This window comes from Aethalodelphis obliquidens, unplaced genomic scaffold, assembly GCF_003676395.1.
Source record: "Aethalodelphis obliquidens isolate GAN/ISIS:26980383/991018 unplaced genomic scaffold, ASM367639v1 scaffold125, whole genome shotgun sequence".
In the NCBI taxonomy this organism is placed as follows: domain Eukaryota; kingdom Metazoa; phylum Chordata; class Mammalia; order Artiodactyla; family Delphinidae; genus Aethalodelphis; species Aethalodelphis obliquidens.
This window is the reverse complement of record NW_020838069.1, coordinates 1,185,945-1,211,562: the sequence shown is the minus strand read 5'-3', so window position 1 is coordinate 1,211,562 and position 25,618 is coordinate 1,185,945. Positions and strand designations below refer to the sequence as shown.

The 25,618-nt window shown below is 40.0% G+C and overlaps 1 protein-coding gene across 6 annotated transcripts in view; it reads left to right on the top strand.

The window, feature by feature from the left end:
• Nucleotides 1-25,618, top strand: part of IP6K1 (inositol hexakisphosphate kinase 1) — a 72,656-nt gene that overhangs the window by 8,591 nt on the left and 38,447 nt on the right. For 3 of the 6 annotated variants that reach the window (XM_027098680.1, XM_027098681.1, XM_027098679.1), the window contains one exon: nucleotides 1,832-1,895. The exons of the other annotated variants lie outside the window; for them this stretch is intronic. The gene's annotated coding sequence lies outside the window, so the exon portion shown is untranslated. The remainder of the gene's footprint in view (nucleotides 1-1,831; nucleotides 1,896-25,618) is intronic. 6 annotated transcript variants of the gene reach the window in all.

Below are 25,618 nucleotides of genomic sequence, written 5' to 3'. Positions count from 1 at the left end.
AGCAGGTCGATTTTCTAGTCCTCATACAACCTGAGATTAAGGTAAAATCCTTTGTTAGAAAAAAGTTCAGATAATTGGTTCCGATATTCTTCATTTGACTGATAAGCCCTAAAAGCTATGCAGAGGACTTTGTTTCTCCTTTGGGCTCATCTTGGAGCCTTTTGATAACTGTACCCTTTGCTCCCTGTATCCAGTCTGACTGCTGGGTCTGCTGAAGACTATGTGAGTGGCTTTGGTATACTGACAGCATTGCTTGGCTGTACTTTCTTCCCAAGTCAATTTTTTTGTTTTTATGTATTATTATTACTTCAGTTTTCCCTATTAAAATATTCAAATTTTGGACTTCTCTGGTGGCTCAGTGGTTAAGAATCCACCTGCCAATGCAGGGGACATGGGTTCGGTCCCTGGTCTGGGAAGATCTCACATGCCGCAGTGCAACTTAGCCTGTGCGCCACAACTACAGAGCCTGCGCTCTAGAGCCTGCACACCGCAACTACTGAGGCCACGCACCACAACTGCTGAGCCCGCGTTCTGCAGCTGCTGAAGCCCTCATTCCTAGAGCCCATGCTCTGCAACAAGAGAAGCCACCACAATGAGAAGCCTGTGCACTGCAATGAAGAGTAGCCCCCACTCGCCACAACTAGAGAAAGCCTGCGTGGAGCAATGAAGACCCAACACGGCCCCCCCCACAAAAAAAATTCAAATTTTGTCTTAACAGATGTTGTTAATGGAGCCCCACAGAGGCCTTGCATCTGAACTATAGCATTGTCTTGGTAGCTGAACTGGTGATGCCAGTATGGTTTCTCCTCTGCCAGGATAGAGAGTGGGGGAAGGTGGGAGACCTCATTTCTTTTGAGTTGGCTTATAAATTAGTTTTATAATGCAAATAGCAACTGCTACTGGATTTAGATGCTGTGGTTTTTTCTCTTCCATATTACCTAAGGATACAATTTCAGCCGCTCTTCTCAAAGTTTTCTCCTGACCATGTATTGATGCTGGTTGTCAGCATTCAGCGTATTTCCTGGGAGATTTGAAACCCTCCAAGATTATATTATCACCCAAACATTGGAGCTATAATGTGAAGGTTTCCAGATACCATGCTTTCTTCAGGTGGGATGGTTTCAGAGTCTTAGACATTATTTTAGAGTGTGGGGACTTTGACAATGTTGTGTTCAGTTTCTAGGTGATGTCTAAAGTTGTAGAGAAAATATGTGATATTCTTAAGGGCAAGCCTGGTTCTGAAACTTTTGGTGTCCCCACTATTTAGTTTCTCTTCCTCACATTCTGTGGCCTTGCTTCCTTGTAGTGTGAAAAAGGCACAGGAGTGTTGTCTCTAGTGTCTGAAAGGTTTGGGGTCCCCACATCATTTTGTTAAGGCAGTAAACTTTTTTTTTTAATTTTAAAATAAATTTATTTATTATTTTTGGCTGTGTTGGGTCTTCGTTGCTGCATGGGAGCTTTCTCTAGTTGCAGCGAGCAGGGGCTACTCTTCGTTGCAGTGCGTGGGCTTCTCATGGCAGTGGCTTCTCTTGTTGCGGAGCACAGGCTCTAGGCGCGTGGGCTTCAGTAGTTATGGCGCGCGGGCTCAGTAGTTGTGACTCGCAGGCTCTAGAGTGCAGGCTCAGTAGTTGTGGCACACGGGCTTAGTTGCTCTGTGGCACGGCACGTGGGATCTTCCCGGACCAGGGATCGAACCCGTGTCCCCTACATTGACAGGTGGATTCTTAAACACTGTGCCACCAGGGAAACCCAATGCAGTAAACTTTCTGGGCAAATGAACCTCCCTGTGTACTTACTGCCTAGAGTACTAATCTCACTCAATCCTGTACAGGAGTGGTGCCTGCCTCCCCAGACTAGATTGAAAAGATCCATCTTGGAACTCTTCTTGGAACCAGGTGAGGAAGGTGAATGCTGGTATTTCAAGTATTAGTTGTGGAGCCTTACTTAAGACAAGTCATCTGATTTCTCTGCTACTTTGCTTGTAATATTGGATTGACAATACCTAATCTCTTTACCTTATGGTGTTGATCAGATAAAGGGGAAGCTTGTCAAATGGTTAACCTATAGCTTGTTTTATTTTTCTAATGTTATTTTTAAAAATTTATGTATTTGGCTGCGTCGGGTCTTAGTTGTGGCATGCGGGATCTTTCGTTGTGGTGTGTGGGCTCTCTAGTTATGGCACGTGGGCTCAGTAGTGGCAGTGCACGGGCTTAGTTGCCCTGCGGCATGGGGGATCTTGGTTTCCCGACCAGGGATCGAACCCGCATCCCCTGCATTGGAAGGCAGATTCTTAACCACTGGACCACCAGGGAAGTCCCTATCATACTCTTTTTTTTTTTTTTTTTTTTTTTTTTTTGTGGTACGCGGGCCTCTCACTGTTGTGGCCTCTCCTGTTGTGGAGCACAGGCTCCGGACGCGCAGGCTCAGCGGCCATGGCTCATGGGCCTAACCACTCCGCGGCATGTGGGATCTTCCCGGACCGGGCACGAACCCGTGTCCCCTGCATTGTCAGGCGGACTCTCAACCACTGCGCCACCAGGGAAGCCCCATACTCTTTTAAAATTGCTTATTTGCCTCTCCTCTCTACCTGCTCTCCATCCTCACTTTCAGTTTTCTGAGGGCAGGAACTGTGTTTGTCTTATTACTACAGTATTCTACAGGGTCTCATTCATTTTGGGTACTCAGCATATATTTGATTATATACTTTAAAAAGGTTTTTTTGCAGATATTATTTTAATGGTTCACGACTGATTTGGAGACTTTATAATTGCGACTTAGACACAAACTTGATTTGGTGAAAAGTGTTCTGAAACTTATAAAGACTGCTCAACTGGAGGATATTGTGTGGGTCAGGGCCAAGTAGAACACTAGATTTTTCAGGCCAGCACAGGGCATGCCTAGGCTGTTTTGGTTTTTGATATTCTGCATGAAAAATACAATTTTTTTTTAGCATAGAAAGTGAAATGAATGATAAGTTTCTTCCGTATTTTGGAAGGTGTATTATAAAATATGTGGTTGTGTTAGCTATTTCATGAGTGGCTCCAAAGAAAATGCTGCCTTTAGCTTCAGGGAGCTGAATATTAAGCTTGAGTAACTTCATGAAGCAGAATGTACCAGGTAGGGCTCCTTAGGCCCTTAAACATGTTAACTTGACTGTTTACAATGTTGTATTACTTTTCATTGGTAGATTGTGAATAAAGCAGAAGCATGTGGATTTTATGTAGGTAATAAAATTTATCATTTTAGGTGTATGCTACTTAGCCTTTTCAACTCATTGAAACAACTTTCAGGGTCCATTCAGAAACCACACAGTAATTTGAACAGGTAACAGGAGATTGGAGTAGTGATGGGTTGGCTAGTAAGAAGTAGAGTGAATAGCTACTACCTGTAGGGCTGATACAGGGTGCTTAAGGAAGATACCCTTCTGGGACTGAAATCCATATCTTGTTGGAGGATAGGGTGGCCATGACTAACTGGATGGCCGAGAAAGTCATTGTAGTGTCACACTGGCAGAACATGTTGGAAATCTATCCTCCAGAACTTGCTGGAAATCTACCCTCTTGGATGTCAGAGAAAGCCATTTATGGAGGGGTGTCTTGCTGGAACCACTCTGCCGCAAAACTGCTTGAGTGAGGTGTTAGAGGAAGCTACTGGACACTGCGTGCTGCTGACCACTATGCATTGCAGGTGTCAGGCACCCATCAGTGACTGGACAGTGCGGGGAGCTGACTGGCTGGCAGGGGCCTGGTGATAGGAGCATACTGGAACCATGTAGAGAAGCCTCCTCTTTTTGCAGTGTCTCTCCCGTGTCCTCTACTGATAAAGTTTAACATCAGTTGGCAAAGGAAAATATTTAATGGGTTTAGCTCCATTTTTGCAGAGCAGGCCATGATGTTTGGGTTTGGAGCAAAGAGGTAATATATTGATAACTGGTAAACTGCTGTTTGTCAGCACTATATAACAAGTTATTAATTTAAAACAATTTATTTATTTAATAAATAAATAAATATTGGCTGCACTGGGTCTTGGCTGCACCGGGTCTTCGTTGTGGCACATGGGATCTTTAGTTGTGGCATGTGGGATTCTTAGTTGCAACAGGAGGACTCTTAGTTGTGGCATGCAGGCTTCTTAGTTGCAGCATGCGAACTCTTAGTTGCAGCATGCATGTGGGATCTAGTTCCCCGACCAGTGATCGAACCCGGGCCCCCTGAATTAGGAGTCTGACCTACTGGATCACCAGGGAGGTCCCAAGTTATTAATAATTTGATAAGTATTTTCTTAACAGAATTCTCTTGTTGCTACCACCTTATGTTTTCAGTTTGTTTTAATGTAAGTGATTAAACCACTGTTCTGTTCTAGCCAGAGACAACTTCTCTGACTTTTTTCATCATACATTAGTTAGGCTTGTTCTAAAATTTCATATAAGTGGAATAATATCCTGTGTACTCTTGTATAGGGCTTCTTTCATGCAGTATACTGTTTAGGGATTTATCCATGCTATTGCCTGTATCATTGGTTCATTCCTTTTTATTGCTGTGAAGTATTTCATCGCATGAACATTCCAGTTTGTTGATCTGTTCCCCTGTTGATGGACATCTGGTCTGCTTCCAGGGTTTGACTTATAAGTAAAGCTTCTGTGAACATTTTTGTACAAGTGGTTTTGGAGAACATATACATTCATTTCTCTTGAGGGGAAATGAATTGCTGGATCATAGGGTAGATGTATGTCTTGTTTTATAGGAAACATTAACACCTTTTTCAAAATGGTTGTACCATTTTACATTCCGACCAAGAATATATGAGTTGTGATTGTTCCACGTCCTCAGCAACATTTAGCGTGTTGTCAGTGTTTTGAATTTTAGCCATTTTTGTGAAAGTATTATGATATCTCCTTGTGGTTTTAACTTGCAGTTACCTGATTACTGATGATGTTGAGCACTGGTGTCTCTACTTAATGGTCATTTGTATATTTCCTTTGTGAAGTACAATACTTGTTCAGATTTTCAGCCCATTTAAAAAAAATGGAACTGTTAACTTCCATCTATTATTGTGTTTTAGGAGCTCTTTTTATATTTTGAATACCAGTCAGATATATGTTTGTGAAAATTTTCTGCCAGTGCATGGTGGCTTGCCTATTTATTTCTTATAAGTATATTTCGAAGATTAGAAGTTTTCAGTTTTGTTGAAGTCTGATTTATCAATATTTTCTTTCATGGCTATTGCTTTCTGTGCCCTTGCCTATCTCTAAGTGCAGGAGATTTTGCCTGTGTTTTCACTAGAAGTTTTACAGTTTTAGCTTTTACATTCAGGTCTTTGATCCTCCTTGAATTAATTTTTGTGTATTGTGTAAGATTGAAGTTGAGGTTCAAACTCTCTCCCCACCCTCCACCAGTATGGATATCTTGTCCCAGTACCAGCACCATTTGCTGAAAAGACTTGTGTATTTGTTATCTATTCAATTACTCCAAAATTTAGCAGTTTAAAACAGCAAACATTTATTACTTCAGTCTCTGAGGCTCAGTAATTGAAGAGGGGCTTAGCGGGGTGATTCTGGCTCATAGTCTCTCATGAAGGTGCTGTTAGGATGTCTTCTGGGGCTGCCAGTCATAGAGGTTTGCCTGAGGCTGGAGGATCTGCTTCCAAGATGACTTACTTGGCTTTTGGCAGGAGTCCTCAGTTCTTTGATATGTGGGCTCTCTGAGTACCCTCCTGGTATGCAGTTCTGTCCTCCAGAGTGAATGATCCAAAACAGTAAGGAAGAAGCTTCTTATCTAGTCACATACTGTCACTTCTGCCATATTCTGTTTATTAGAATGAAGTCATTAAGTCCATCCCATACTCAGGGAGAGGCGAGAGGAGGGCTCTGCCTTTTGGGGGAAGGAATGTTGAAAAATTTGATGTAGTTTAAAATCACCACAACTTTCTCTGCTCCTCTGTTTGCTTTAGTACTTTGGTCAAAAATTAATTGACTGTGTAGGTATGGGCCTATTTCTGGGGTCTCTGTTTTGTTCCATTAATCTGTTTATTTATCTATATGCCAGTACCCCACTGCTGTAGCTTGTTTTATTTATCTATATGCCAGTACCCCACTGCTGTAGTCTTGAAGTCAGGTAGTATAAGTTGTCAAACTTTATTCTTTATCAAGATTGATTTGGATATTTTAGGTTCTTTGTATTTCCATATACACTTTAGAATTAATTTGTCAATTTCTGTGAAAAAATCTGACATTGTGGTTGAGATTTCATTGAATCTATAGATTCATTTGGAGAGAATTGACAACAATATTGAGTCTTCTAATCCATATACATTATATAGATCTCCATTTATTTATGACTTCAATTTCTCTCTGCATTGTTTGATTGTTTTCAATGTTGAGGTCTTTCATATATTTCATTAAATTTATTCCAAGATATTTAATGTTCTTTTAGTGCTATTGTAAATGAATTGTTTTTTGTCAATATTATTCTTTTTATTTAATTGAAGTACAGTTGATTTACAATATTATATTAGTTCCAGGTGTACAGCATAGTGAGTCAGTATTTTTACAGATTATACTCCATTAAAAGTTATAACAAGATAATGGCAAGAACTCACTGTTCTATACAGTATATCCTTCTTGCTTATCTATTTTATACATAATAGTTTGTATCTGTTAATCCCATACCCCTTATTTGCCCTGCCTCCCTTCTGTCTCTCCTTTGGTAACTACTAGTTTGTTTTCTGTATCTCTGAGTCTCTTTCTATTTTGTGTATGCATTCATTTGTATTATTTTTTGGATTCCACCTATAAGTGATATCATACAGTATTGTCTTTCTCTCGCTTATTTCACTAAGCATAATATTCTCTATGTCCATCCACTTTGCTGCAAATGGCAGAGTTCTTCCCCTTTTATGACTACGTAATATTCCATTTGTGTGTGTGTGTATATATGTGTATATATACACACACACACATATGTATATACACACACACACACACATACATATACTACATCTTCTTCATCCATTTATCTGTTGATGGGCGCTTGGGTTGCTGCCATATCTTGGCTATTGTAGCTAGTGCTGCTCTGAACATGGGGGTGCATATATTTTTTCAAATTAGTGTTTTAAGTTTTTCCAGATATATACCTGGGAGCAGAATTGCTGGATCATATGGTAGTTCTGTTTTTATTTTTATTTATTTATTTATTAAAAAAATTTTTTTTAACATTTTTATTGGAGTATTCACTTTGCTTTATAACAAAGTGAATCAGTTATACATATACATATATCCCCATATCTCTTCCCTCTTGCGTCTCCCTCCCTCCCACCCTCCCTATCCCACCCTTCTAGCTGGTCACAAAGCACTGAGCTGATCTCCCTGTGCTATGTGACTGCTTCTCACTAGCTATCTGTTCTACCTTTGGTAGTGTATATATGTCCATATATACACTACCACTCTCTTACTTTGTCCCAGCTTACCCTTCCCCCTCCCTGTGTCCTCAAGTCCATTCTCTGGTAGGTCTGCGTCTTTATTCCCGTCTTGCCCCTAGGTTCTTCATGACCTTTTTTTTTAGATTCCATATATATGTGTTAGCATACAGTATTTGTTTTTCTCTTTCTGATTTACTTCAGACTCTAGGTCCATCCTCCTCACTACAAATAACTCAATTTCGTTTCTTTTTATGGCTGAGTAATATTCCATTGTATATATGTGCCACATCTTTATCCATTCATCTGTTGATGGACACTTACATTGCTTCCAAGTCCTGGCTATTGTAAATAGAGCTGGAATGAACGTTGTGATACATGACTCTTTTTGAATTATGTTTTTCTCAGGGTATATGCCCAGTAGTGGGATTGCTGGGTCTTATGGTAGTACTGTTTTTAGTTTTTTACTGTTTTTATTTTTTTAGAGGAAACTCCATACTGGTAAATGAATATTTTTTTTTAATTGTAGTAAAATACATATAACATAAAAGTTGCCACGTGAACTGTTTTAAATGTATAACACAGTGGCATTAAGTACATTCATAATGTTGTGTAACCATTATCACTGTCTATTTCAAGAACTTTTTTCATCATCTCAAATAGAAGCTCTGTACCCATTATATAGTAGCACCCCATTCCCCCTGCCCCCCACCCCCTTGCAGTCTCTAATCCACTTCTATCTCTATGAACTTGCCTATTCTAGATATTTCATATAAGTGGAGTCATATAATTTTTTTCCTTTGGTACCTGGCTTGTTTACTTAGCATAATATTTTCAGGGTTCATCCATGTTATAGCATGTATCAGAATTGCATTCCTTTTTATGACTGAATAACGTTCCATTGTATGTATATACCACATTTTATTTATGCATTCATCTGTTGATGGATATGGGTTGTATTCACTTTTTGGCTATTGTGAATAATGCACACTAGTGTATAAATATCTGTTTGAATCCCTGCTTTCAGTTCTTTGGGTTAGGGGTGGAATACCTAGGAAAAGAATTGCTGGATCATATGGACATTCTCTGTTTAATTTTTTGGGGAACCACCATATTGTCTTTCACAGTGACCTCACCATTTTACAGTCCTACCAGCAGTGCACAGGGTTCCAATTTCTCTGCATCCTCACCAACTTTTGTTTCTGCTTTTTTGATGATAGCCATTCTAGTGGGTGTGAAGTGGTAGCTTATTGGGGCTTTGATTTGCATTTCTTTTTTTTTTTTTTTTTTGGTACACGGGCCTCTCACTGTTGTGGCCTCTCCCATTGCGGAGCACAGGCTCCGGACGCTCAGGCTCAGCGGCCATGGCTCACGGGCCCAGCTGCTCCGTGGCATGTGGAATCTTCCCGGGCCGGGGCACGAACCCACGCCCCCTGCATTGTCAGGCGGACTCTCAACCACTGCGCCACCAGGGAAGCCCTGATTTGCATTTCTTTAATGACGATGTTGGGCATCTTTTTATGTGCTTATTGGCATTTGTATATGTTCTTTGGAGAAATGTCTAGTTAAGTCCTTTGGTCAGTTTTTAATTGGGTCATTTATTTTTGTTGTTGTTAAGTTGTAGGAGTTCTCTTTGTATTCTGGATATTAATCCCTTATCACACGTGGGATTGCATATATTTTCTCCCATTCTGTGGGTTGTCTTTTCATTCTCTTGATAGTGTCTTTGATGCACAGAAGTTTTAATTTTGATGAAGTCCAGTTTATCCATTTTTTTGTTTTCTTGCTTGTGCTATTGTTGTGATATTCAAGAAATCATTATCAAATCCAAGGTCATGAAGTTCCCCCCACCCATGTTTTCTTCTAAGAGTTTTATAGTTTTAACTTGTAAGTTTAGGTCTTTGATCCATTTTGTTTATTTTTGTATATAATGTGAAATAATGGTCTAACTTCACTCTTTTGCATGTGGCTGTTTTGTTTTCCCAACACCATTTATTGAAAAGATTGTTGAGACTTTCCTGGTGGTCCAGTGTCTAAGACTCCATGCTGTCAAGGCAGGGTGCCCGGGTTCAATCCCTGGTCAGGGAACTAGATCCCACATGCCACAACTCAAGATCCCGCATGCTGCAACTAAAGATCCCACATGCTGCAGTGAAGATCCCGCCTGCCGCAACTAAGAGCACGCCAAATAAATTTAAAAAAGAAAGAAAGAAAAAAAATTGTCCTTTCCCCACTGAGTGGTATTGGCACCCACGTCAAAAATCATTTGACTGTATATTTGAGGGTTTATTTCTGGACTTCCTATTCTGTTCCATTGGTCTATATATCTGTCTGCATGCTAGTACCATACTGTCTTGATTATTGTAGCTTTGCAGTAAGTTTTGAAATCAAGAAATGTGATTCCTCCAACTTTGTTCAAGAATTTTGGCTGTTCAGAGTCCCTAGAGATTTCTGTATGAACTTCTGGATGGGTTTTCTATTTCTATAAAACCGCCATTGGGATTTTGTTAGGGATTTCAGTCAGCCTGTAGATCTCTTTGGGTGGTCTTTGTCATTTAACAATAGTAAAAGTTCCAGTTTATCAAATGGGCTGTCTTTCCATTTATTTACTTCTTTAATTTCTTTCAACAATATGTTATAGTTTTCAGAATACAAGTCTTTCATCTCCTTGGTTAAATTCATTATTTATGTATATCTTTGATTTATGTATCTCTTTGATACTATTGTAAATGGAATTGTTTTCTTAAAATTCCTTTTCAGATTGTTCTTTGCTAGTGTATAGAAATGCAGCTCCTTTTTTGTGTTGCTTTTGTATCCTGCAAATTTGCCAAATTCGTTTATTAGCTCTAACAGTGGTTTTGTGTGTATGTATGTAATTTTAGGGTTTTCTATATATAAGACCATGTTATTTGCAAACAGATAGTTTTTACTCTTCCTTTCCAATTTGGATGCCTTATATTTCTTTTTCTTAATTGCTCTGGCAGGAACTTCCTTTGTAATTTCTTGAATCCATTGGTTGTTCAAGGTTGTATGTTATTTAATTTCCACATATTTGTAAATTTTCCAGTTTTCTTTTTATTGATTTTTAGTTTCTGTTGTGATTGTAAAAGATACTTTGTATTATTTCAGTCTTATAAAATGTATTTAGACTTGTCTTCTGGCCTACATATGATCTTTCCTGAAGAATGTTCCATGTGCACTTGAGAAGATTTATTTTTCTGTTATTGGGTTGAATATCCATATATATCTGTTACGTCTAATTGGTTTACAGTGTTGTTCACATCCTCTATTTCCTTATTGATATTCCATCTGTTTTTGATATTGTTCTGTCCATTTCTGAATGTGGGATTTTGAAATCTCCAACTATTCTTGAAGGACTGTCTTTTTTTCATCTTCTGTGCTATCAGTTTTTACTTCACACGTGTTTTGCCAAAAGCCTGCTTTTGGTTTCAAGGTTCGTTGGAGTCACTGGCAAAATAACCACTCGTCTCACACAACTGAACAGATTTAATTAATTTTTTAATAAAACATTATTTAACTTAAGTTCAATATATAGTCATTAGAAGGGGGTGAATAAAAGTATTCGAGAGACATAACAGAGTACATCACCAGATTGGGCCAACACCTACATCCAGATTCAAACAGCAGCTGGGAAGTCCCGAGTAACAGCAATCTGGAGTCCCAGTGGTGAAGGGTCCCGGGCGGTGTGTCCACCCCGCAGGTGAGACTTCAGATTGAAACTCTGGGGACTTCCATTTATAATCCCAGACCGCACACTGTGATTTTGGTTTACGTGCAAAAACGCAGCCCTGATTTAACTGTAACAATGCTGTTGGTTTCACCGCTTGAGTCACAAGATTTTCCAGACCCCGGGGGACTGGCCAGGTGCCCAGGGCTAAAGAAATTCCAAGACGCACTCCCTTTCTTATCGTAAGTGCTACTTGTTGGTAACAATTGTTAGGTGAGCAAGCAAGCACACAGTCCAGACAGGGTCACAAATCAGTCTGAGGCCTACTTCTGCCTCTGAAGCCTGAACAAGACTACTTTACTAGTTTTCCCAAGATTTGGCCTCTAGGATTGTTTAGGCTGAAGAGCCTAAGAATAAGGCAATATAACACGAGCAGTTTTTCGAATACGGTAAGATAAGTAACAGTTACAAACAGTGAGTAAGAGTAATATAATCAAAAATACAAGCAGTGGGTTAAATAATGCAGAGAACAATTGTCGAGCCTTGGGGGGTTGAGTAAAGAAAAAGTCCCACCAAGTATGAGAAGTATGCTTTTGTACATTAACTCCCACATCTATTGTTAGCTGCAATAGTAGTAACAATAGAGTGTTCGAACAAAGTACAGTTATGTTTACCTATAAATTTCTGTAGTAACGCTGTTTACTGTAATACCTTTTTCAAAGGTTCAAGTGGTAGGTTAATATTAGGAACAGGTAAAGTAGGAATTAACATTTGAGTCCACAACAATTGTGTGTGTATGGGGGAAAAGAAATAAGTTGTCCCTTTCCAATATAAGTGTATGTGCTAGACATCCTGAAAAAGGGTTTCCTAGCTGATAATTAGAAGTTGTGTTAATATCATCAGTTATAATACATACAAATTGGGGAGCAACGTCAAAAAACATACTATAAGATTGAGGAAATATAGTCGATTCACAGTAGTTAATGGAATTCTCTAATAAACAGGGTTCCCAGATGTGTGCAGTCTGGCCACAAAGCAATCCTTGAATAGTCTTTTCACAGTCTGTCAATAAGTGGTTGTGATTATTAAAATCTAAGTAATTTCCAGCAAAATGAGGCAACCAATATTCATTTCCAAAAACAGTAGGCAACACGTGAAATTGACAGCCATAGAAAGTCATAATTAGAAAAGGACAGGCCTTGTTTGCAGGGCAGGTGAAGTTGTCTTGAGTTCGGGTGTGGCTCATGTTTTCCCAACAGAAGATTCCCCAACGTTTTCCTTCTTTATCCTTTCTCAACCAAAGCAGATATCCTGGGGTTAAGGCATGGGTGACGATCCACATTACAGTCAAGCTTCCAAAAACGGTCTATTCACGAGAATAACAATGGGTTAATGGCGCATATTTTCATTTTTCTTGTCCAGGGATCAACACCAACACAGTGTCATCCTTTCCCTGCACAATTACATCAGCAGGTATAGGAGGGCCATTGGGTTGCTTCACCTTTAGCTCCAATTGAATTGTGCTCTGTTGTGGATCTAAATCCTCCATCTCCCCAGACAGTTAACAAAGTAGGGGGTTCTCCTTTCTTGATTTTCCAATTAGACAGGGGAGAATAAGTAGTTGAGCAACCCTGTTGTGTTTATTAATTAATAAATCATCATTACCTTCATTTTGTAAAATCACTTTAATTTCTCCTTGATAGTTCAGGGTCAGTCACTCCTCCTTGGACACAGATGCCCCTAAGGGCTAAGCTAGAGCATTTCTTAATTAGCCCAAAATGTCCAGGAGGCATTTTCATACCAATGCTAATTGATATAGTAAAAATCATTCTCTTAGTAAGCCTCTGCTCAGTCATAGAATGCAAATGGAGGCCTGCTGCCTCAGGAGAGGCTCGAAAAGGAGCTAATGCTCCAGGTAAAATTTCCCAATATTCAATTATCTCTGGATGGAAATCCATCCTATGAATTTGTAGATTTGGTAGAGTCATTCTCATTAAACCCAACTGGACGATTGTTCAGAATATTTAAGGCAGCATTTAAGTTAGTCCTCCAATTTTTATAAGAACCCTGTCCCAATTTAATCACTTATTCCTTTAGCAATCCATTCATTCTTTCAGTTAAACCAGCAGCTTGAGGATAATATGGAATATGAAAAATCTATTGTGTATTATGTTCCTGGGCAAATTCACCTTTGAAAGTTACCCGTTACCACTTTGTATTTGGAGTGGAACACCATAGTACAAATTAATTATTTCTAATGTTTTAATAGTGTTAGTTTGATTGGCTTTTCCACATGGAATGGCCACCGAGTATCCAGAATAGGTGTCCACTGCAGTGCACACATATTGGCAGCCTTTATCACAGATTAATGGGCCAGTGTAATCAATTTGCCATATCTGCCCAGGCAGTTTGCCACGTGCCAATTGTCCTTTTATTAGTTGTGACAAGCTCCTGTGTTTAACATGTTGGCAGATTGGACATTGTAAAATAACAGGCTTAATGAGATCCATAGTCAAGGAAGTACTTTGATCCTGAGCCCACCTGTATGTAGCTTTTTCTCCCAGATGGCCACATTTTTCATGTGCCCAAAGTGCCAAACCTTTGAATTCACTAGAGTGTGGGTCGACTTCCATCGTCTGGATCTGATTTTGTTCATCTGTAATTGAATTATACCATCATTCCGTGGAATGGGAGTACTATGAGCGTCTACATGAAAAACTGAAACATTAGTTTTCTGGACAGTTTCCTAAATATCCACCCATAATTCTTTCCCTCACAACTCTTTTGAATGAATTTGCCAATTATTTTTAACCCACGTTGGAAGCCAAGTTGCTAATCCATTGGCCACAGACCAGGAATCAGTATAAATAGGACATTATGTTAAGTTTCTTTTTCAAAACCTGATATACTGTATATAGTTCAGCAAATTGACTGCTTTTTCCCTCTCAAGTGTTAACAGTTCAGTTGTGACTGGGTTGTAGGCTACTGCTTTCCAGTAATGAACAGATCCTATATATTTTGCTGAGCCATCTGTAAACCAGGCATGTTTCTTTTCTTTCTCAGTTAAAGAGTCAAAGGGGCTTTCCCCATTTTACAGGCGACTCGGTTAACTCGGGTTTAATCATAGCCTCTTGTTTTTAAATTAATTAATTATTTTTGGCTGCATTGGGTCTTCGTTGCCGCGCGCGGGCTTTCTCTAGTTGCAGAGAGTAGGGGCTACTCTTCATTGCGGTGCGTGGGCTTCTCATTGCAGTGTCTTTTGTTGCGGAGCACGGGCTCTAGGCGCACGGCAGCGCGTGCGCTGTAGTTGTGGCTCGCAGGCTCTAGAGCACAGACTTAGTAGTTATGGCACACGGGCTTAGTTGCTCCAAAGCATGTGGGATTTTCCTGGACCAGGGATCGAACCTGTGTCCCCTGCGTTGGCAGGCGGATTCATAACCACTGTGCCACCAGGGAAGCCCTAATCATAGCTTCTTGCTCAAGACCTTCAATTGGAATTTTAGAAATCCTTGCATGTAAAACAGCGGCACCCTGTGGGCCTGGTTTGGCCCAGTCCTGTATATACCATTTCCATTTGACTATAGTAGACTCTTGGGCTTGCCCAATTCTGTGGGTCTTTGGTGAGCTTAAAATCCATTACATAATGGGCACTTGGGGTCTCAATATAATTGTGTGATCTACAGTCAGTTGTTTGGTATCAGAGCCCAGTAACATGCTAGTAGCTGTTTTTCTTTTTATTAATTTATTTATTTTTGGCTGCGTTGGGTCTTTGTGTGGGCTGTGTGCGGGCTTTCTCTAGTTGTGGCAAGCGCGGGCTACTCGTTGTGGTGGTTTCTCGTTGCGGAGCACGGGCTCTAGGCACGCAGGCTTCAGTAGTGTGGCTCGCAGGCTCTAGAGTGCAGGCTCAGTAGTTGTGGTGCACGGGCATAGTTGCTACACAGCATGTGGGATCTTCCTGGGCTAGGGATCGAACCTGTGTCCCCCGCATTGGCAGGTAGATTCTTATCCACTGTGCCACCAGGGAAGCCCGCCAGTAGCTGTTTTTCAAAGGTAGTATAGTTCTTTCCGGCTTCTGGGAATTTTCTGTTCCAAAAACCCAGAGGTACTCTTTTGCCTTGCTGTTTTTGTCATAAGCTCCAATTAGTATACAGTTCATTGATTGACATATGTAATTCTGTGTGCCCTGGTTGTAGGTCACGGGGCGTCTGATCTCCATTCAAAGATAGACTACTGAGATAAGCTTTAGAATAATTCAATTAAACTTTTTACCAATAAAACATAACAACGAGGAACTATCTCGGAAGTGAATCTTGGCAAACACAGACCTCAATTAACAAAACTAGAATTTAATATTCAGTGAAACATAATTTTTTTCTTTTTCATTGTGAGGGCATTAACCCTGCTGCCAGGGAAGGCTTTATCCCATCAAATAAAGAATGAGGTTTGTCAGGGAGCCAGGAAAAGCCAAGGGACCGTCTTGGATTTCCCATAACCCTGACTGTTTGATTTACAGCTATTGTTTACCCATTTTAAATTTTCTGACTTAGGAGTAGACCGTTGCCATGTTATGAGGACAACAGGATAGCAAAAGTCTGACAACGAGGGGTTAATTTTTTTTTTTAAGAGGGGGAATGAGCTTTATCTACGTGTGCCATAATCTTCATAGATCATTGTGAATTAATACTTATTTACTTTACCAAAGTAACAATATAAGTAACAATATAAGATTTCAAAGGCAAATATAGAACAGCTCACTTAAAAGGTAAGAAAACTTAAAATTTGTTATCAAAGGCAGTTCAACATATTAAGAAATCTTGTCCTCTTAAGAGAGAGAAAAGCCAAATTCAAGTTTTACACCTGCTTACTTTTAAAATTCATTTACTCAGTTAAATTTATTTTAAACTTTGTCAATTCTGACCATGCACAAAACTCTTTTCTTGGGGTCCACTTTCCACAAAACTTTTTTTATCAGTTTCTATATCCATCACTTTATATTCCCATTCAGAAATAGCCAGCTAGGGGCTTCCCTGGTGGCGCAGTGGTTGAGAGTCCGCCTGCCGATGCAGGGGACACGGGTTCGTGCCCCGGTCCGGGAAGATCCCACATGCCGCGGAGCGGCTGGGCCCGTGAGCCATGGCCGCTGAGCCTGCGCGTCCGGAGCCTGTGCTCCGCAACGGGAGAGGCCACAACACTGAGAGGCCCGCGTACCGCAAAAAAAAAAAAAGTTTCTTCACATCAAATTACTTTACTTGCTGACAAATCTGTAACAAATATAACAAGATTTTATGTAGCTTATATTAAACCTAGGCACAATAAAAGCATTACACTTAATGTTGATGACTCCTAACACATGTCTATATTAATTAGATTAACAAACATTAATACCAGGTATTAATTTAATATTGACTATTTCCCATTTCACATGAACCTAAAATTCATGTAGCTTAATTTCTCTTGTATTTAGAATTGTTTGATTTGTAAGCACTTACTTTGCTTTAAGCCATTTAAATAGAGCTCATTTATAAATTAACCTCAGTAATATTATCCAAAGAGAAAGACACATACTGAGACATACACATATACCCAGAGAGACAGATCTCTCATAGTTTCTGCTTGAGATTTAAAATGTCTTGGGCTTCCCTGGTGGCGCAGTGTTTGAGAGTCCGCCTGCCGATGCAGGGGACACAGGTTCGTGACCCGGTCAGGGAGGATCCCACATGCCGCAGAGCGGCTGGGCCCGTAAGCCATGGCCGCTGAGCCTGCGCGTCCGGAGCCTGTGCTCCGCAACGGGAGAGGCCACAGCAGTGAGAGGCCCATGTACCGCCAAAAAAAAAAAAAGTCTCTTGGTCCCTTTCTTTTTAAAAAAAAAAAAATATTTCCCATAATTCCTTTGTAGTTATTCCATCAGTCTTTTGGGACCCCATTTGTAATAAGGGCCAGGAACGTGTCCTTTCCAGATATCCTGTCTGCTTGTCTTGCTCTTTCTTTATCTTCTTCTTTCTTTTCAAAGTTCCACTCTCCCAAGTCTCCCAATTGTTGTACTTTATTTAATGACTTTGGAGATGGGATTACCTGTCTCATTTAGCAGGAGAGTCACAATTACATGCTTGTAAGTAGGAGGAGCAGTTTTAAAAACTTTATTTCTCATTTGTACAGTCAGGGGAATGTCAGACATGTTATCTAGATGTACAATAAAAATAGCACCTTTCATAGCGTCTTCCTTTAGTCTCTGGACACAGTCTTTAAGAGTGTACCAGGGACGGTCCCTTCCAGGCCAAGCAGATTCTATAGGATATTTCTTAAGGCACCCTTCAGCGACTATTTCCAATAGATTGGAATCTACTGGGCGATTAGCTTTATCTCTAACAGCCTGTTGCACAAAAGACTCATTGCTAATGGTGCCAAATTTATGAGCATCTCCATCATCAGTTAATATTCCAGCGGCCCCTGCATCATAGGTACTAACTGCCCAAGTAATTAAAGGCTCTCCTGACCTTTCAGTTAACTGTCTTAAAATATCGTTAATCTCATGCTGAGTATAATCCTCCAGAGTATCTTTTTTTATTGCATTCCTCTGAGCATCAGTTTCCATTTTACGCTGCCAAGCTTGCTGTGTCTTAAAGTTAGGCGGTTTCAGTTCTTCCTTTGACTGTGGGGCTGACTTCCATCCCAAATCATCATTTTCATCAGATTCTGATTGTGAGCTATCATCCCAGATACCTCCCTCCCATGTATCTGGGTCCCAGTCTACTCCAGCTTTAGCTATAGCCAGATGTACCTTTTATTTTACTTTGCCCCGCCACTTTCGATATGTGGCTTGGGCAACTTTAACAGTGGCTTTTTCGGCTACCGACTGGAAAGTGGAAACCTAATCAGCTAGAATATAAATTTGGCATTGAATCATGCACAGTCGTCCTTGTAAGTCACACAGATCTTTTTCCAATTGAGCTTTCTCTTCAACCAGTTTCTGCTTAGCTTAATGCACCTTACGATAGGCAGAAAGGAGGATCCAACCTGTGTGGTACATTCTTGCCCTTTCTCTATCAGCGTGAGCTATAAATAGTCACATCCAAAGGTTCGGCTCGCTTAGATTTAGATCTCCAGTTCTCACACAGTCCAGTCGATATGCCCCACTCTGCCACTAATGAGCTGTAAGGGAGCTCGTCCCATCCTGGAATAAAAACCTGATTAACTAACTTCTTTCTTTTTAAAGAGAGGCATTTTGCTGTACGAATCCTGCTCACAGCGCCAATTTAATGTTTTGCCAAAAACCTGCTTTCAGTTTCAGGGTTCGTTGGGTTTGCTGGCAAAATAACCACTCATCTCACACAACTGAACAGATTTAATTAATTTTTTAATAGAAGATTACTTAAGTTCAATATACAGTCATTAGAAGAGGATGAATAAAAGTATTCGAGAGATATAACAGAGTGTACATCACCAGATTGGGCCGACACCTACATCCAGATTCAAACAGCAGCTGAGAAGTTCCGAGTAATAGCAGTCTGGAGTCCCAGTGGGGAAGGGTCCTGGGTGGTGCGTCCACCCCACAGGTGAGACTTCAGATTGCAGCTCTGGGGGCTTCCATTTATAATCCCAGGCCACAAACTGATATCATCAGTTTGTGTGCAGAAATGAAGCTCTGATGTAACTGTAACAATGCTGTTGGTTTCACTGCTTGAGTCACAAGATTTTCCAGACCCCGGGGACTGGCCAGGTCCCCAGGGCTCAAGAAATTCCAAAACCCACTCCCTTTCTTATCATAATTGTTACTTGACTCGTTGGTAACAATTGTTAGGTGTGCAAGCAGTCACGCAGTCCAGGCAGGGTCACAAGTCAGTCAGAGGCCTACTTATGCCTCTGAAGCCTGAACAAGACTACTATACTCGTTTTCCCAAAAACACATTTTGTGGCTCTGTTATGTGCATGTATAATTGTTATTTCTTCTTGCTGTATCTAACTTTTTGTCAATATTTAATATCCTTTGTGTCTTGTAACCTTTTATAATTTCAAGTCTATTTTATCTGCTGTTAGTAGAGCCACCTCAGCTCTCCTTTGATTAAGATTTGCATGGAATATCTTTTTCCATCCTTTTACTGTCAACCTCTTTATGTCTTCATATCTAATGTGAATCTGTTGTAAGCAACATATAGATGGATTGATATTTTTTTAAAGTCCTTTCCACTAATCTCTGCCTTTCAGTAGGAGAGTTTAGTCCGTTTACATTTATTGTGATTACCTATCAAGAAGGAGTTACTTTCATTTATCTTTTTGTTTTCTGTGTGTCTTGCATGTTTTTGTTCCTCAGTTCCTCCATTACCATCTTTTTTAGAATTTAGTTGATTTTATTTTGTAGTGAATCATTTTCATTCTCTGTTTTTCTGTATGTTTTAAAGTTATTTTATTAGTGATTATCTTGGGGATTAAAATTTACATCTTAAACTGATAACAACCTAGTTAGTTTATACAAACATTCTGCCCTTATACACCTCTATCCCTCCCTCTTTTTATTAATTTATGTGTACATATATTTATAAGATTACATCTTTATACATTGTATGCCTGTTAACGTAGATTTATAAGTTTTACGCATTCGTCTGCTAAATCATTTAGGAAGAAGAGAGAAATTACAAACCATACCAAATATACAATAATACTGGCTTTTATGTTTATCTATGTAGTCATGTTTACCAGTGGTGTATATTTTTTTCTTAATGGCTTTGAGTTGTCCTTTCATTTTAGCCTGAAGGACTCCCTTTAGCATTTCTTATAGGACAAGTCCACTGGTAACATACACCTTCAGTTTTTGTTATTTGGAAATATCTTAATTTTCCCTTCATTCTTTTTTTTAAATTAATTAATTAATTAATTTATGGCTGCGTTGGGTCTTCATTGCTGTGCGCGGGCTTTCTCTAGTTGTGGTGAGTGGGGGCTACTCTTTCGTTGTGGTGTGCAGACTTCTCATTGCGGTGGTTTCTCGTGTTGCAGAGCACGGGCTGTTGGTGCATGGGCTTCAGTAGTTGTGGCATGCGAGCTCAGTAGTTGTGGTTCGTGGGCTCTAGAGCACAGGCTCAGTAGTTGTGGCACACAGGCTTAGTTGCTCCATGACACGTGGGATCTTCCTGGACCAGGGCTCGAACCCGTGTCCGCTGCATTGGCAGGTGGATTCTTAACCACTGTGCCATCAGGGAAGCCCCTCCCTTCATTCCTGAAGGATAGTTTATCCAGGTATAGAGTTCTTGGTTGACAGTTTTCTTCTTTCAGGATTTTAAATACTGCCTTCTGGAGGATTCTGAGGAGAAATCAGCTGCTAATCTTATTGAAGTTCTCTTGTACATTACCAGTTGCTTCTGTCTTGCTGCTTTAAATATTCTCTTGTTGTCTTTGGGTTTCAACAGTTTTATAGTGTGTTTTTGTTTTATGTGTCTTGGTGTGGTGTGAATCTTTGAGTTGATCCCACTTACGCTTCATTAGGCTTCTTGCCCATATATACTCATGTCTTTCCTGAGATCTAGAAAGTTTGGGGCCATTATTTGTTCAAATATTTTTTTTTCCCTTTTATTTCCTCTTTTTGGAATTTCTAAAATGTAGATATTGTTACATTTGGGAGTGTCCCACAGGTCCCTCAAACTCTTTACTTTTACTTATTCTTTTTTCTTTTTGCCTCTCGTGTAATAATTTCAGTTGTTTTACCTTCTGGTACACTGATATTCCTTATGTGTGCTCAGATCTGCTGTTGAATCCCTCTAGTGACTTTTTCTTTTCTTTTTTTTCTAATTTATTTATTTAATTTATTTATTTTTGGCTGCATTGGGTCCTCATTGCTGTGCGGGCTTTCTCTAGTTCCGGCGAGCTGGGGCTACTCTTCGTTGCGGTGCCTGGGCTTCTAATTGCGGTGGCTTCTCTTGTTGTGGAGCACGGCCTCTAGGTGTGTGGGCTTCAGTAGTTGTGGCTCATGGGCTCTAGAGCGCAGGCTCAGTAGTTGTGGCGCAAGGGCTTAGTTGCTCCACAGCATGTGGGGTCTTCGCGGACCAGGGCACGAACCCGCGTCCTCTGCATAGCAAGCGGACTCTCAACCACTGCGCCACCAGGGAAGCCCTTTTGTTTTGTTTTGTTTTGTTGGTAAGAAGTAGATCTATTTAGAGATACAAATTCTGTAGACAGAATACAGTCCATCTCAAAAGGCAAGAGCGGCCCCAGGGCATGGGGTTGTCTTGGAAAGTGAGGGCAGCAAAGGGAGAAACACTCTTCACAGACAGAGTGTAGGCTGTCTCAGAAGGTGGGAGGCCACGGTGTTTTGTATTTTTTGTCAGATTCTCCTTTTCCTGTGATCAGGCATTGATTTTCTGTTTCTTAGTATGTTTTTAAATTTTTTGTTAAAACGACATTTGAGTAAAACAACATTTGAGTATTATGTTGTGGTAACTTTATTAATTTTTTTAATAAAAAATTATTATTTTTTATTTATTTGTCTATTTGGTTGTGCCAGTCTTTGTTGCAGCAGGTGGTCTCCTTAGTTGCGGGTGGTGGGCTCCTTAGTTGCGGGTGGTGGGCTCCTTAGTTGTGGCATGCTAAATCTTAATTGTGACATGCATGTGGGATCTAGTTCCTTGACTAGATCCCAGGATTGAACCCAGGCCCCCTGCATTGGGAGCATGGAGTCTTTAACCAGTGCGCCACCAGGGAAGTCCCTGTTGTGGTAACTTTAGCAGTCTAACTTTCCCACTCCTCAGGTGTTGCTAGTTTTTGCTCATTGAGTGTGAGAGCCTTCCATTTGTGACTTTTACAGATAAATTTTCGAAATGTGTATTCCTTATTGTATGTGATAATTGAAGTTTCTGTTCAGTTATATCTGCAGTTATACAGTGACCTGACAAAGATTTCCTTAAATGTCTGGCTCCCAAAAGGGGGAAAAATGAAAACAAGTACTGTTCTCTTAACTCTCCTGGAAGCTGCTTCAGCCTGTGGGTGTTGGAACAATGGTCACCAGCCTCTGCCTGCTCCTCAGTGATCAAAAGCAGCCGTCATCAGTCAGAACACACAACCCCAATATTTGGAGGACAAGATCTTTATTGTGTCCACCCTAGCCTCCAGCAAGCTATATCCGGAATGAAGGTAGCCATGCCACTGTTGCTTGCTGTGAGGCTGGGGGTTGGGTAGGTGCTACACAAAAGGCTTAAATTTACCAGTATTCACCAGCCTCTTCATCAGGCTCTACCTTGGAAGTTTCATGTTTTCCAGCTAGACTCCAGAGTTCCAAAAGTTACTTCAGACAGTTTCTGCCAGCTCATTAGTTGTTTGGGTGAAGGGATGGATTCCTGAAGCCTCCTTCTCTACCGTCTTATATGAAATTAATCCACTAAATTGTCTTTTAATTTCTAATTGTTTGCTGCTAGCATAGAAAAATATAGTTGGCTTTTGTATATTGACCTTGTATCCTATGATCTTGTGAAATTCACATAGTAGTTTCAGAAGTTGTTTGTAGATAGCTAAGTATTTTCTATGTATTTTATGTATAAAGTATTTCTATTAGGTTATCTATGAATAGAGAAAGTCTTGTTTTCTTCTGGTCTTTATGCTTTAAAAAAAATTTTCTTGCTTTACTATACTGACTGATAAAATGTTGAATAGAAATGGTGAGAATGGACATCTTTGCCTTATTTTGATTATATGAGGGAAATGTTCAGGATTTCACATTGACTGTGATGTCAGCTATAGTTTTTTGGGGGTTTTCATAAATGCTCTTTAGCAGGTTTTTCATAAATGCTCTTGAGCAGGTGAGGAAGTTTTTTTCAAATTTTTATTTGTGAGAGTTTTAAATTATGAGTGGGTGTTGAATTTTGTTGAGTGTCTTCCTGTATGGTTTTATTCCTTTCTTCTGTTAATATGATGGATTACATTGATTGATTCTACAGATAGTTAGTCAGCCTTGCATCCCACACTTTGTCATATTATTCCGTCTGTATGTCACTGAATTTGTTTTGCTAAACTTTTATTTATTTATTTATTTTTGGCTGCATTGGGTCTTCATTGCTGCGCGCGGGCTTTCTTTAGTTGTGGCGAGCGGCGGCTACTCTTTGTTGTGGTGTGTGTGCTTCTCATTGCAGTGGCTTCTCTTGTTGCAGAGCATGGGCTCTAGGCGCACGGGCTTCAGTAGTTGTGGCACATGGGCTCAGTAGTTGGGGCTCATGGGCTCTAGAGCGCAGGCTCAGTAGTTGCGGTGCACGGGTTAGTTGCTCCGTGGCATGTGGAATCTTTCCGGACCAGGGCTCAAACCCGTGTCCCCTGAATTGGCAGGCAGATTCTTAACCACTGTGCCACCAGGGAAGTCCCTGTTTTGTTAAACTTTTAAAAGGGATGTTTGTGTCTGTGTTCATGAAGGATATTGGCCTATATATATATATTTTTTTTTCTTTCTTTCTTTTCTTTCATTTGTTTTTTCTTTCTCTATGGTTCTTTTTTAGTTCTTGTTATCAGGGTTACCTGACCTCATAAAACAAGTTGGAAAGTGTTCTTTCTCTCCTCATTTTCTGAAAGAATTTGTGCAAGATTGGTGTTATTTCTTCCTTAAATGTTAGATAGAATTTACTAGTAAAATCATCTGTGTCTGGACTTTTCTTTGTGGAAAGAGTTGTGATAAATTCAGTTTTCTTCATAGATATAGGTCTATTCAGATTTTATGTTAATCTTGTGTCAGTTTTGGTAAATTGTATTTTTTAAGAAATTTATCCATTTTGTCTAAGTTGTTGAACTTATTGGTATGCAGTTGTTCATAATATTACCTTATTATTCTTTTAGTGCCTGTAGGATCTGAAGTGATATCTCTGTTTTTCATCCCTGATAGTGGTAATTTGTGTGTTTTCTTTTCACTGATCAGTTTCTTTAGAGATTTTTATCAGCTTTATTGATTTTTTTTTTTTTGGCTCTGTTATTCATTCTCTCTCTCTCTCTGTCTCTCAGTGAGTTCTCGTTGTATCTTATTTCCTTCTACTTACTTTGGTCTTTTTCTAGCTTATTAAGGAGAACCTTAAGTCATTAATTTTATATTTTTACTTTTAAAGCTAAAAAATTTTAGCATTGCTTTAGCTGCATCAGTATAGTACATATTTTTATTTTTTAATGAACACTGATTTTATTACATTTTTAATATTTTTTAATTTAATTTTTTGGCTGCACCACGTGGCATGGAATCTTAGTTCCCTGACCAGGGATCAAACCCATGTCCCCTGCATTGGAAGCATGGAGTCTTAACCAGTAGACCACCAGGGAAGTCCCTGTAGTATATATTTTTAAATTGATTTCTCATATATTACCTCACCCTGAAAAGTAGGACATACAGTCTCAAGGCTAGCTTCTTGTCAGGGAAAATAAGGTGAATTGGTGTATTGAAGGGTACACAACTTACTAATCATGGGATTGATGGTTGCTTCCAGGTTGAGTTCCACTTTTTTTTTTTTTTTAATATAGTTTTTGACTCCCAGAATCATGAGAGCTCTCTACATGTTCACGCTGTTCAGTTCCTTGTATCACATGAAGGTCAGGAAAGGAAGCTGAGAGAGTGGAGAGATTTGGAACATGCTCTTAAGGAGTGACGTTTCTTTGGAGATATCTCTACACTTTCCTGAGTTGGGAAGTTGTTGTGTGGGTGAAAGTTAGTCCCTTCTCTATCTAGAACTATGAGTTATTTATGAGGTAGATAGAAGTTCTTTTCTGATTTTTAAAAATACATTTATTTATTTATTTAGGCTCTGTCGGGTCTTAGTTGCGGCACATGTGATCTTCGTTGCCGCGTGTGGGATCTTTAGTTGCGGCATGCGGGATCTTAGTTGGCGGCATGCAGGATCTTAGTTGTGGGATGTAGTTCCCTGACCACGGATCGAACCCAGGCCCTTTGCATTGGGAGCTCGGAGTCTTAACCACTGGACCACCAGGAAGTCCCTCTTTTCTGATGTTTAAAGGTGCTTAAAAGTACCTTTTAAAATTCTGGTGTTTCACTGGAAGGTAGAAGACAGAATCTGTCTTGACAGAGCAGTCAAACTCTGTTGCATTTTGTGAGGCATTAAACAGGTCATTTGCCTCTTCTGTTTACAGGTTTTCCCCACATTCACTGTCATTTTGCATGTTGCTCATCTGCTTCTGGGTACTTGCTAATAAAATCTTTACCCACAGGATAGATGTTCAGATATGTCATAGTGTGGCCGCGAATCGTATGTGGTTCTAAGTGGAGGGACTACCTGTTGAATTTGTGCTCTGAAATCTCCTTGCATTGTTTTCTGAATGTCTGACTATATAAGGAAATATGCTGTATGGGCCTTGAAGGGGAGAGGTCTCACAGGAGGTTAGGAACATAGGATACTAAGAACATGGTCCTTGGAGGAGAACCTAAGTTGGTCTCAGCCCCTTTGTGGGAGTAGCCGCAGATTATCCCAAAATAGCAAAACTCAGCAGTGCTATATTTTGTGGTGGACACTTCATTGTATCCCCCAACTACAGCTGAACACAATACAGTGCCCATGTCTG